The sequence below is a fragment of the Neltuma alba genome, unplaced genomic scaffold (assembly GCF_004799145.2).
Source record: "Neltuma alba isolate B1F8T4 unplaced genomic scaffold, ASM479914v2 tig00007387_pilon, whole genome shotgun sequence".
Classification (NCBI taxonomy): domain Eukaryota; kingdom Viridiplantae; phylum Streptophyta; class Magnoliopsida; order Fabales; family Fabaceae; genus Neltuma; species Neltuma alba.
The window spans coordinates 103,657-118,436 of NW_021634769.1; the positions used below are offsets into that span (position 1 = coordinate 103,657).

Sequence of the window (14,780 nt, forward strand, 5' to 3'; positions counted from 1 at the left end):
TTGACATTTGAAAATATGGAATAAATAATCCAAAAACTATTATCTAAAGAATATCTAAACAAAAGTCTCATTTCAACAATTTCTTTAATTATTCAAGCGGCCACATAACTGAATCATGTGGGTAAAGATATCCAACAGCATTCAACAACAATAAAAATACAAGTTATAATGATATAATCCATCATAACATCAAGTCTAAAATATTACACATTACAATACCAAGTGAACAACAAACAATTGAAATCTAATTTCCATAATGTTGTTCATCAATCATTTCTTTCATTTTTCTCCTCCACCATCTGTTATACTGGATCCATCTAACAAAAACAAATTATATATATACACATATAAGAAGAAGGAATCAATAATAATATTAATGAAATATGGAATTTAGAATTGAGAAGCATATAATTCCAAATATCATCTGGAATATTAACATTATAAATCTCTTGAAAGTTGTCAAATTCAGTCAGCATAAAGGCAAATTCTGAGATAGAGTGCCCAGCAACTAGCTAATTTTGAGCACAAATGAGTGTTTCAGTCATCTTAGGAGATAGATAACTCCTATAATCATCAACAACACATCCTCCGGTGCTAAAAGCTGATTCAGAGGCTACTGTAGATACTGGTATAGTCATTACATCAAGTGCAATCATGAAAAGCACTCTATACTTGGTAGAATTAACCTTCCACCATGTCAATATATCAAAAGCATCATCATCAGTAGGAATGTCTTCAGATAAATTAGCTACAAAATATCTATCCAACTCTGATTGAGTATCTACTGATAAGTTCTTTTCTTTTTAGGATGCCAACTATCTACGACCAGGGTCTTTTTTTACCATCATTTGCACTTGAAATATTAACACTACAAAAAAAGTACAAGTGCTGGAATTACCAGACCTAAAAGTTTTTTTGACCAGTCATTACAAAGTACTCCTCAAATAGGCAATACAAAGTGTTTTTTGCCTTATTTTTCATGGACAAGCAAAGTTTAGGATAAAAAAAAAAAAGTTGCTTAAAAGCATGGTTGATATAGACAAGCTTGTATCGAAGATCTAGAATTACAATAATAATCAACAAAGGATTCAAATTATCTACTACTCCCCAATACTTATCATATTTCATTTTCATGCTTAAAGACATCTCCCAAAGAAAAAAGTTATCAAACTGAGTAGCCTTATCTAGCAGCTCATGAATTAATACAATTTGGTGGGAACATGTGTTTGTAATAACTATTACTGAGCTAGAAAACAACAAGGTGATATTATAAAACACTTTTAAAAATGTAAGAAAGACTTATGCCTTATGCCAAGCTTATTTGTTAGGAGGGCCATTATGCTTAGCAACTTGCTTATGAGGAGCTTACCTAGAATAAGCATCTATGTTATCACCATCAAAAAGACTTTCACTAAAAATGTTTGTGATATCACATCTTGAACCTTTGTTAAAATGTGTGATATAATATTTATTTTCATCCCCCAATCTTTCAAGTCTCTTTTGGAATTTCAAAGCAACATCGAACATTATATGTGTGTGTGTGTGTGGAAATCCATATAGTGTTAACATCTAAGCAACACATATTTTTTGCATCTAACATTTCTAATTCACAAACATTTTTAAATTTTTGGAGACGTGCAGGGAAAGAATGAACATACCTGACAGTATTCCAAATTGATTCAAAGGTATCTTTCAATTCCTTCAAGCCATCATTAACAATCAAATTGAGAATATGTGCACAACATTGTAGTTGAAGATAATTGCCACCATAAACAAGACCTTCCATTTCTTTAGTCTTCTTTTCAAATATAGCAAGACTGAATCATTGGATGTTGCATTATCTGCAGTAATAGTGAACACATTTTGTATGCCCTATGCTGATAAGCACCTCTCAGTTGTTTTTTCGATCATGCCACCCATATGATTCTTAGTCATGCAAAAATTAAGAATCCTTTTATGTAATTTCTAATCATTATCAATGAGTGAGCTATGAGACATAAGTAGTTGAAGGTTTGGACCGACGTCCAATAATTCATAATGAGGAAAATATGATTAGCACATTACCTTAACAGATTCTTCAAGATCCTAGCTTTACCAAGATATGATTTCCAACAATCTCTAGTAACCGTCGTTCTTGAAGAGATCTAAAGTCACGACTCCAAGACTTTGACAAATGTTTTAAAGACTTGCTTCTCAACCAACCTAAATGGCATTTCATCACATATGATGAACTCAGCAAGAGCCCTATGACATCGTTTTTTTTTTAACACATGAGTCATTAAGCTTCCCCCTTGGCCAACTGGTGTTATATAATTCAACATAGATTGTTTTGGTATTTGTGTAGCCTTGTGTAGGTTTCTTTGACATTTTCGTAGGTGTCTTTTCAAAGATGTTGTCCCATGCTTGGTTGGGTCACAAGCATAATCTATGTTGCAATACTTGCATGCAGCTCTAATTTCTCCATTTGTCTCCTTTGAGAGTAACTTTGTAAAGTGATCCCACATTTGTGATTATTTCTTCTCAAGTTGTTTTCTCTTCTTACTACCTTTGGAAGCTTCATTTCCAATTACAGTTGTTTGAGTAGGGGGAGCACATTTTGTAGTGGTTGGAGGTTGGTGAAAATGAGAACTAAGACCACTAGGTGTAGAAGATGGTCCACTATGGGTTGGAGTCACATTATCACTAGTAATAGGACAAGATTGAGATTGGTCAACACTAGAAAATTGCTCAATATCTATGACTACAGAAAGATAAAACACAAATAAATACCATTAAAATAAATACACTAAAGATTTCTTCAAAATGCGCAAATAAAGCTACCAATTATATAAGTTTCATTTCCAAATTACTTCACTCTAGTAAAGTTGAAGGCAAAAAAAAAAATCAAAGAAATACTAAATTTAGTAAGATGTTAATCATAAAATTGGGTTTTTGATTCCCTTTTTTCCTATATAAAATTAGAAGTCTTGTGTCATAATATATTTTTATAACTATGAATTATTATTTAACGCATACCGCATGTCTACATGCATAGTTTAATTATCCTACCTCATAATATATGCTCATTCTTGGCCTTTTGTTTAGCTACAAGAACAAGAATAGAGCATGATTTTCAAACTTGAGAGAAGTAAGGGAAAATGGCGGGGAGACAACAAAGAGAAGAGATGTGAGCAATGCCAGATGCGCGATGCGAGGAAGACGTTAACGAGGGAAGGGTTGAGCGACTAGATGTGTAATATCCTATTTTTTTAAAAAAAAAAAATATAAGAGTCAACTTTCCACCAACTTTCGGTGGAAAGTTGAAACTTGAGGGTGGAAAATTTGGGAGAGAGTGGAAAATGGGCAAACGTGTGGAAAAAATTGGTTTGAAGGAAGACTTAGGGGGAGAGAAGGAAGACTTAGGGGATGAAGAGTTAATGCAATGAGGAAAATTGTGCGACGGGTGGTTGGAATTGTAGAATAAAAGAGAGTAGGAGGCAGAAGGCGAGAGTGCGTGAGAGAACAAGAAGTAGAGAGAAAGAGAGCGAGAAAGAAATAGAAAGAGCGTAGCAGCAGTCCTCGTGAAGGAGAAGGCTAGGCTTTGAAGATATTTTAGGTACATGAAATTATCTCTTTTCATCAAACTTTCTTTATAAATATTTCCTATATATTTTAAGCTTCCTATTTACGTTATTACTATAGTGATTGGAGAAAATTTTGAGACTTGTATATGATCTAAGTATTGAGTTTTGACAAAAGATGACTATAGAAATTTAGAAATAAATAAGTTGTTAATTTTAATCGGTTTAGATTTCTCTATTTGTTGGTTTTTAGTATTTAAATTAATTTTTCTAGTTGAAAAATCTGTTATATATGATTTATATTATATTTTTACCGATTAAATTCGAGTTAAGTAATTTATTTGGATTGTTTGATATATTATTGAGATTTTAATCGGTTTAGTTTTATTTATTGGGTGACTGGAGGTTTTAAAATAATTATTGTAGCTAAAAAATCTATTATTTATGGAAATATATATATATATGGTAGTTGTACCATTAAAGTTTTGATTAGATTATTTAGTTATAAATATTTGAAGTATTATTGAATTTTTGATAGTGTGATTTTGAGGTTTAAACTTAAATGAAGATTTTTAGGATTTAGAACATAATAATTTTATATTTGGAAATTGTTGAAAATCCTTTTTATTAAGATAAATAATTTGGAGGTGGTAAATAAATAATTTGGGGTTGTTAGAAATTTTAAGTTGTTTTTAAAATACTTAATAATTTTTGAGTTATGAGAGTAGCAGGAATTTAGAGTAAAAATTTAAATAATATAGAGAAGTTTAATTAATTAATTAATTAGTTTATATTAATATGTGATTATATTGACTGTGTAGATTAATTATTGGTTGAGCAAAGGATTGACCTTATGGTAATCCTTAGTATTGCTTTGGCGAGAGGTAACCACTTTCCACTTGTTATATGTGCTAATATGTTGTTTGTGAGTATTTTGTTATTTTGGTATAATGATTTGTTATTTGAAACCCGAGTAGATAAATTATATCTTTTGAGCTATGAAAATTGTCTTGTGGGATTTTTGGAGTTGTGATTGAGAAGTTTGGAAAATATATATGATTTATATTTTATGGATTATACTGGGAAAGATTGAGACATTTTTGTTATATTGTGAATGGTTGGTTGTTATTTGGATTTTGGATTGAGCGCTATCCTACCACGTGGTAAGGCCGCCATTGGTGCACATTGGTTGGCTTTTTCCTTCGTCCCTAGAGTAAGGGATAGACCTTTGTGGCTTTTTATTCGTCCCCCAAAGTGTGGGATAGGCCTGTAATAAGGGATGGATCTTTGTGACTATTTAATCGTCCCCCAAAGTGTGGGATAGGCCTATAGGTCGCTTTGATCCCCTATAGGGAGGGATAGACTTATGTGGCTTGTGTGTTAGCTCCTGTAATGAGGATTTGGATGATTGAGATTATTTGAATATACATATTTGCATTTTCATTGATATATATATATATTGAGATTTAATAATTATCCCACTTGACACCTCACGAGCACATGTTAGTATGTATGATGAGTTGGAAAGTTGGTTACTGAGGCGTTTGTCTCACCCCGTGGTTTAACATTTTCAGGCGATAGTTCTGGTGGTGGCCCATCAGGGAAGGCTCCGGAGGCATAGTGTGCTGTTATAGCTTGTATAGCCTCCCTGCTTTTGTTCTATGTGTTGACTGGTTATATATTGCCACATAGGGCTCATCTACTATCATGATGTAAAAGAATACTTTTGATTACTACTATCTGGTATGATAGGGCCGTGAGGAGGCCCGAGACATTTTAGACTCTACGTGTAACGCTCCTTTGAAAGTATTGACTTTTGACTAATGAGCTCTATAGTTTATATTAAACTGATTTATCAGTTCGTATGTTGAAAATATAAGTCTGGTTTGGGCTAATGGTTGAATGATATTTCTGGACTTTGAAAGTCCAAGGCCCAAGTGAACGATTGATGTGGCTCGTAATATAAGTTTATTTCTTTTAACCATGATAGCGATTTTAAAAATTTTAAGGTTTCTTCTTTTCTATCATGGTTAATCGTTCAAATAAATTGAAAATTTTGATTAAAATGGGTTTTAAAGGAACGGTTGTCACAAGATGCGACACTGACAAGGGTGAGCGAGTAATCAAATGCGAGCATGGTTTCAACTTTCAAGTTTTTGAGGAATGCTAATGAGGGGAAGATTTGAAGGGCAATGGGGCTAACCGTGATTGGGCGAGTGAGGCCGAGAGGGAGGCCACCATTGATAGAGTTTCAAGTTTGTCTCCTCTCTTTTGCATTTGCCATATGAGGTTGAGTCTTTGAGAGTCTTGGAGAGAGTGAGAGAGAGTGATCATATGAGTCAGAATAAGACTGGCAGAACAACAATATATGGAAGGGTAGAGTATAAAGCAAAAAAAAAAAAAATACTTGGCCAAGACTAGACCAAACCAAGTGATCGGAATGCTTGGTCTAGAACTCGGTCCAATCCGATCAATTGATTTGCTCCAGTGTGGTCTTGTTTCATGATTTGACTAATTTCTCCTCGATCGGGTTACTTGGACTGTCAGGTTTTTTTGCTTAGTCCTAGTCGCAACAAATGTAGTTGCTGTCATGTGCATTTTAATTTTTGATAGATGTCGTTAGTACAGTTGTCAAGTCCATTGAAAGTGTTGTAAATCATACTATTATGCATTGTTCAATAAAATTGCATAGTTAGTCATTTTTTCATGGCATGCAATTAATACAATAGATGAATACTTGTATCTTAAACAATAAACCCCCTGGTTGAATATAATTAGCCAAGTTTGAAAATTGCCAAAAAAAAAGTTGTAAATTGCATGAACTAAGTTGTTAAAATGGTTGGAGGTGTTGTAAATATCATTACAAGTGTAGGAAATGGCTTAAATAATGCAAAAGAATATAATGAGTTGTTAATGACATTATCAAAGCTATGAAAATGGCCGGAAGTGTTATCAATTTTGCTGTAAGTGTATGAAATGACTTAAATAATGACCTCCTGATAGAATTTCTCCAAAATTTTTAAGTGATTAAAAACAGTTGCAAATGACATTAACGAAGTTGTCAAAATTATTAGAGGCGGTGTCAATTTTGTTACAAGTGTAGGAAACGGTTTAAATGATGTCCCCTAATTCAATTCCCCCTAAGTTTTGATATGATTTAAAACAAATATAAAGATGTTAATTTCATTGTAAGTGTAAGAAACAACTTAAATAATGACCCTCTCATTAATTCTCTCTAAGTTTTGAAGTGATTAAAAACAATTGTAAATAACACAACCGAAGCTGCCAAAATTGTGAGATGTGTTGTCAATTTTGTTTCAAGTTTAGGAAATGACTTAAACAATGACTCCTTGATTGATTTTCCATAAGTTTTGAAATGATTAAAAACAATTATAAATGGTGTCACTGAAATTGTGAAAAATGTTTTGGCAAAAAAAAAAAAATTGGGAAAAATGGTTAAAGGTGTTGTTAATTTCATTGCAAGTGTTAAAAAACGGCTTAAATAATGACTTGCTAATTGAATTCTTCTTAAGTTTTGATGAAGTGACTAAAAGCAATTGTAAATGATATTACTGAATTTGTCAAATTAGCTAGAGGTATTGTCAATTTCATTACTCAAAGAGAAGACAAAAAGGGAAATGAGAAAAAAAGATATGGAGATAATTTGTCAAAATTTACACATCCCAATTTAATATATATAGAGTTATTTGTCATTTGTGAAATTGAAATAACTTATTTAGAATTTTAGAATTTAAATAGTATTTATACAAAATTTTCCCATATAAATATTAAGTCAAGATACATTTATAAATGTTGCATTCATTGTCATCACTTAATAAATTGTACAAGAGAAAAAATAGATTCTGTACAGTCCCTCTCTTTTGTACATAAAAGAGCTTAACTATTTGGTTTTTTTTTAAAATAATATTTATTTAGGTTAAGGAGATGGGGTTATGTTGACTAGGTAATCAAGAAAAACAACTAGACCAGGCCCAAAATAACCTACTATGATACCATGTTAACTAGGTATCCAAAAATGATAATAAACCTATAATAAATTTTATTATCAAACATTCAGCATTGCAATACAGCAGAAACAATCAACACTTTTTCTTTGGAGAGTGATCAGCCCTAAACACTTACGGGCTTATGAGAGATATCCAAGTTAACTCTTTTCTACAAGGTAGGGACTCCACATCCCATCACACCTAAACATTCATACTAAGATTTTTTATATAGAGCCTATTTTAACTAACTAATTCACCTTAATTTTTCTAAGAGGTTTAAATTTTCTTCTAAAAGAGAAAATTAATATATAACTTGGTTTCCTGCATCAAATTAAAATTACATACATATATGAGCTTGTATGAAGTAGAGAGATGGTTAAACACCAATTGTCTTGTTAAGTAGCCAAAGGCAGAGGGCTAACTGGATGGCAAAAATAGAGTGAAGCCACATTCTATCAAGCATGAATCCGAACATTGTGATTCCTGCCCTATTATTTTCCATGTATGTCACTGCATCCACATTCATAATCATAAATTAACAAACAAAAATAGAAAATAAACGCTACATATATATTCAAACACAAGATTTGCAAGAGAGTATTATGAAGAATTAGAAGTTACAACCATCTTAATATTGTTTTCTTTCTCCCTATCTCTTACAAGTTACAACCGCTTCATGCAATAAATTAATAATATGCATCATTTGTAGATAGGTTAATATAACTTTTGGCCTTTGAAATTTGGCCCTGTTATATTTTTGTTCTCTCAAATTTGAAAGTAATTGTTTTAGTCCCTGAAATTTTGTTCGTCTTACAACATTATTCTTTAGACTTGTAACAGTATTAAAATCTACTGAAGTGTCATAAGTGACATTAAATTGATAGTATAAACTCATCAGATGACACCTTGTTAGATCTTGTGAGGATTAAAAAAAAATAGATCCTCAAAATGCAACGCAGAGCATGATTACATAGAGAGGGTGATTTTTTAAAACGCAGTGTAATGAACAATTCCTCAAAAGAATAATGAGGAAAAAAGAGGCTAAACAACATTGTTTTGAGGTCTACTCTTCTTTTTTTATTCTCGGTTACCCATATATGATCTATTTAGGTCTTATTGGTGAGTTCACATATCACTACTTTAACGCCCTTTACGACATTTCAATAGACTTTAACACATTTACACTTACAGAGACTAATGTTTTAAGACAGACTAAATTTCAAGAACTAAAACCACATATTTGAAATTTGAGAGATTAAAACTAAAATAGGCACAAATTTTAGAAACAAAAAATTATATAAACTCTTTGTAGATTAAATTAGTAGCTATGATGTTCTATTTTTGGTAACGAAGAACATCAAAATGTAGCAATCATTGGTAATGAAGTTGGAGAAATTAACTTACCTAAAGCTTGCCTCTTATGGAAGGAGACAGTATGTGTGAATATGGGAAGCAATTTTGTGTTATCTAATTCATCCTCCTCATCTCCTAACTCATCGTCTTCTGATCCCCAACTAGTTGTAGTGAGTGCAAAAGCTTGAGCTGATGAAGCTTCCACATGCTGTGTCTCTCCATTATCCTCAATGTTATCAAATGAGTTTATGGTGCAAAGGATGTGCCACTTCGCTGCAAGGCTTGTCACAGATTGAGCTTTATGTGTTATCTTCGTAGCACTTCTCAGCATTATGAAAAGCCCACTCACAAGAGTAATTGACACTAACTGCATCCATTATTTTTCATCCACAATTCAATATATATTAGTTACTCTTTCTTGACATCAACAAATTGAAAAGAAAAAAGAAAAAAGAAACATAGTTTTTCTTGTACATATCATACTCCCTTTTATCCTAACTGTAAGAATCAATCAAGAAAATTGCTTTCATTTTAACTCCAATCTACTTTATCTTTCAAATTTATAATTTTTTCAATTTTTTTCATTGATTACACATATTAAGGGTTTTCCACCAAGAAAGTAGTTTCCTACTATTAAAAAACTAATATTAATTCTTAAAATAGTAATATTGACTATTATATTTTTAACGGTAAAAAACAAAATTGCTACGATTATTTTAAGCTTCCAGAGTCATAGTAAACTAAGAAAAACTTCCAAGTGCCCAGTATTCCTGAGTGAAAACTCTCAAGATAAATTTGCATCTTAATCCTTATTAATTTAATTTTAATCTATGAATCATTACTCATGAATGCTTTAATCATTTAACCAAAATGCTATGATTAAAACTCAAACTAAATACAAAAGTCAGGTTGAAGGAATTGGTAATTACCACAAGTTCGCCAGCTTTAAGTATATCAACATCAGCACCAGTTCTGGTAGTGAGGAGCAAAAATATGAGTTGGCTAGCAGTGACCAAAATCAAAGAAGCCAGAATAAATCCTCTGAAACGATGACTAATAATCCTCAAGTTTCTTCTCATTCTTAGATGCTCCATTAATATTGATCCAACTCCTGTTTCTTTCTGAAACACTTGAGCAAAATCTTCAAGCCTCAGGATTTGAAGGTAACATATGAGACGAAAGAGGACACAAACTAGGAAGAATATGGAGGTTCGATACAGCCATGAAAGTAACTCAAGTATGAACAATGTCATGTCACTAATGTATAGATCACCATAGTATGGTATTTCATGTGCTCCTGAGATGTACCACCATACTTTGTACCCACTTTCTGCTAGGAAACAAGGTAGCCCCCAAAGCAAAATGAGCTTCATGGTTTTCTGCAACCATTGGTGAGTTAGTTAGCATTAGTGATGAATTCAGAAATTTTATACTCCCTCCGGCTTATCATAAATGTAAGAATTAGCAAAAGTGTTTCTTTTATGTTATGAATACAAGTGCAAAAAAAAAAAAAAAACGGCCTAATCCTAAAAAACTAAGCTATGAAGAGGAAGAATCACTTTATTTAACTTATAAACTACACCACACTTGTGAGGCTTTTCAATGTGAAACCAATAATAACAAACAACTTCTTTGAGAGCTAATGGGACCCTTCGTGGGTAATCCTCTCTATGAATATCGGACTGTCAATGAGAGTGCCTTTATGAATATAAAAAGCATAATCTCAAAAGATTTGTCTATTAGAAAGGAGAGACTTTAAACTTATGAACCACACTACACTTGAGAGGTTCTTCAATGTGAGACTTACAACATTTTAATTTTATTCATTTTATTTATCAAATTTATAATATTTTTTAAAACTTTTTCTATTAATTACATATATCAAGTGAATTTTTCAGTAAGTGGATAAAAAATGGTATTTCAGGAAAATTAATACACATTTTTACAAGTAAATAATTTAAATAATTTTTTAATCTCTACAAATTATTTAATTCTCTCTTATATTTATGATTAGAGGAAGTATTACATAAATAAATATTTAATTATAATTTTGCATTCTCGGAACTAAAATTAATATAACTGCAATTAATATTATGTCTACACCGCAGTTAAAAACAAATAGAAATTAGGGGGGTCTAATTTTAAGTCAAAGCGTATTTTAAAATTAAAAAGTTACATTAAAATATCAACATTTTAGTCATAAAGCTAAAAGAAAGAAAGGAAAATAAGAAAAGAATTTCCGGGAATGTAAGAAGAAGAAGAGGTGTGAATGAAGTCTTAGAAAGAAGAATCTTGAAAAAGAAATTTTTCTTAAAACTTCTTCAACCTTAAAATCAATCAAATTTAATTAAGAAAAATCAAACCATGAAAAAGAATTTTTTAAAAATTTCTTCAACATTAAAATCAATCAAATTTGATTAAGAAAAATTTAAAAAATAAATATACTATACGTAAAACAATTTACCTTTACTAAAAAAAAAATAAGTTTGTGATATATGTAATAAATATATGTGATGTCCCAAAAAATTATGAGACGTGAACATTAAAATTGTAGTAATATGTGACAGAAAGTGGGTGGCATTGAAAACAATATAGAGTAATTGATTATTGAGGGTAATTAGTATACATCATATTACATAATTTTGAGAAGGTGGATATTGGCCGCCACAATGATTAAACTCCATTAAAGTAGATTTGGTCTTTGATTATAGTTTTCCCCCTTTGGTGGGCTGTATTCAAAGTAAAATCTTTAAAAGATAAAAAAATATCTCCCAACCCAAAATATGCGGAAGTTTTAATTCAGCGGGTGCAAAATACTAAGATGAGGAAAAAGTATTGAACGATTTTTCGCTGGGCCCTCATTGATGGGTTCATCTTATCCTAAAAGCTCAAATTCATTTAAATAAGGGAAAATCCCAAAAAAGGTTCTTAGAATATGGGAAATGTCAGATTGGGTCCTTAAATTTCGAAAATGACAGAATGGGTCATTGACCCAATCTGTCATTTGTGAAATTCAGGCGAATTGACAATTTTGTCCTCATTTATTCATTCACTACAATGATTCAAGGAATCACTATAAGAGTTTAGGTGTTACCTAGATTCGTATAGCGAATAACTATTCACTTTTTCATAGTCAGGTGTCTTGTTATTAACTACAACTAATGCTGTAATCACTAGAACAATGTAAGCATTACCTAGATTTGTGTAGAGAATAACTACTCATTTTTTCATAGTCAGGTATCTTATTATTGTCAGGTACCTTATTATTAACTACAACGAATCTTGTAATCACTAGAACAGTATAAGCGTTACCTAGATTGTTTAGAGAATAACTACTCACTTTTGCTCAGGGGCAAAAATGTCAATTCGCCTGAATTTCACAAATGACAAATTGGGTCAATGACCCATTCTGTCATTTTCGAAATTTAAGGGCCCAATCTGGGATTTGGTATATTCCAAGGGCTTTTTCTGGGATTTTCCCTTTAAATAATTTAGTCATTAAATTTAATTCATTAATTGCGATTACAAGAGTCCCTTCACATTAGAACCTGCTTATTCAAGCATCATCTTAAGCCCCCTATTAAGGTCACAAGCCAGGGTGATTTATCTCAACCGAATAAAAATTGGTTTTAAGTTTAAAATGACTTAAAGATATTTTAAGTTATAAAAAAAATTCACTAATTACTTTTTGGCCAAAAAAATTATTAATTATTTATTTAATTAATAACAAATAATTTAGTTTATTCTAAATTTATTTTTAATTAAAATTTTAACTTTAGTAATCATGAGAAGTAATTTTTTTCTTATACTCTTCTACTTCTATTTACATTTTCAGGATGTTTTATGTAAATTAAGAAAAGCTTTAATCTGTAGCTTTTTTTAAAAAAAATATAACAAATTTCCAACATGTAATATCTATACCTTTTAAAAAAAATAATTATATACACTACAATAAATAAAACAAAATAATATCTGCCAAGTAAATGGAAAGGAGCATGTAAAACTGGAGGGGAAATATTTGGCCAAAAAACTGGAGGGAAAAAACTAACGTGTTATCTGATCCGCCTTTTATCTTTACTCTTTTGAAAAACACAGTAAAAAAAAAATTTCTTTGATCTATCCTCTTCTCTTAATCTGGTTTCTGTACTTATCATCTCTCTGATTCAAGTTGTAATTATTTCCCCAGAAGATTGATTATTCATATATCTTTAATCTTTTGATGAAGAACGTTATCGTCTCTTATGTGGTGTTTTCTGCGATCAATTATCTATGGAATTCAAATTGTATGTGGAATTGAAATATTCTCTCGCTAGTTCTTATATTAGTTTTCACTGTGCTGATGGTTCGTTCTTATCCCAGAAGAAGATCCCAGAAGCGACGAGAAAAAGATTTCACAGAGAGACAAACCTGAAGCTGCTCGGCGTAGCCTCGCCGGATCTTGTGACTCTCGTCGCCGACTTTATCAATGAAGAGAAACTTGCGGATTCCATACTTGCTATCCCAGCGAGAGAGACTGAGAAACGAGAGCGTCGCGAAGACGGAGAGAGAAATCTGAACCGGAATGTGATAGGGACGAGAGTGATCGGCGTCGCAGGTGGAGGAACAAGCTAAGAGGAAGTGTGAGAAGAGGGACGACGAAGGCCAAGAAGAAGAAGAGAGACCATGACAGAGATGTTCTGCAGATGTTTGAATGATCGACATAAACCCATCGAAGGTATGATCTGAAGCTTCGCATTTCAACTCCATCGGAAGGTAAGTACGATCCAGAAGTAGTAGAAGCCGACTTGTTTGAGAGATTATGATGATTCGTTGATGTTTCTGTTTCATTTTCCATGGAAAATTTTTTCTCTTCTTTCTTTCTGCTTGTTCTGTTGGAGCAAGAACGGTAGGTGTGAGTAGAGAGGATGTGGCTGGGCCTCGATCAGGAGAGTAGCAAGTGAAGCAGATGTTTTGATCGCTTTTATACGTCTATCTTGCAATCTTTCTAGAATTGTTTCAATCTGGGGAATTTTTCAAGAGAAAATCTTTTGAAAATATACTTAAATAATCAAAAATTTTATTTAAGTCATCAAATTTATCAAACATTTAATCAGGTCACATGATTCAAAAAATAATTTTAAAATTTTATAAAATGATTCTAATATTTATTTTATTAGAAACTAAAAAAGAATTTTAAATTAACATGTTTCATTTTACGGTTAATACTTCTAGTCAAATTTTTTTGGAAAAATCTCAAAAAAAGTCTTTGGAATATAAAAAATTTCAGATTGGGTCGTGAAATTTTGAAAATGACAGAAAGGGTCAATGACCCAATTTGTCATTTGTAAAATCAAGAGAAATTGACAACTTTGTCCTCATTTGTATTCATTACAATGATTTAAGGAATCACTATAAGGGTTTAGGCGTTATCTAGATTTGTTACCTAGATTTGTGTAGAGAATAACTACTCACTTTTTCGTAATGCCTAAACCCTTATAGTGATTCCTTAAATCATTGTAGTGAATACAAACAAAGACAAAGTTGTCAATTCCTTTTGATTTTGCAAATGACAGATTGGGTCATTGACCCTTTCTATCATTTTTAAAATTCCAGGACCCAACCTGAAATTTCTTATATTCCAAATGCTTTTTCTAGAATTTTTCCAATTTTTTTTTAACAATTAATACATTTCAATTCTAAATTAATAATTTTTTGTCTTTATAACACTTGTAATAAGTCTTTAAATAAAGTTTTATCACCATATACAACTTTTAAAATTAATAAGTTTAATTACATACTACCACCAGTCCTAAATATAATAGCTAATTGACTCATTTGAGTAAATTAAGGAAGTAAGTTAAGTTAGTTATTGTAATAAATA

General features: G+C 31.4%; 1 pseudogene; it reads right to left on the reverse strand.

Moving 5' to 3' along the window:
• Positions 1-7,614: 7,614 nt before the first annotated feature.
• Positions 7,615-13,767, reverse strand: LOC114752451 (uncharacterized; annotated as a pseudogene).
• Between the last annotated feature and the right edge of the window lie 1,013 nt (positions 13,768-14,780).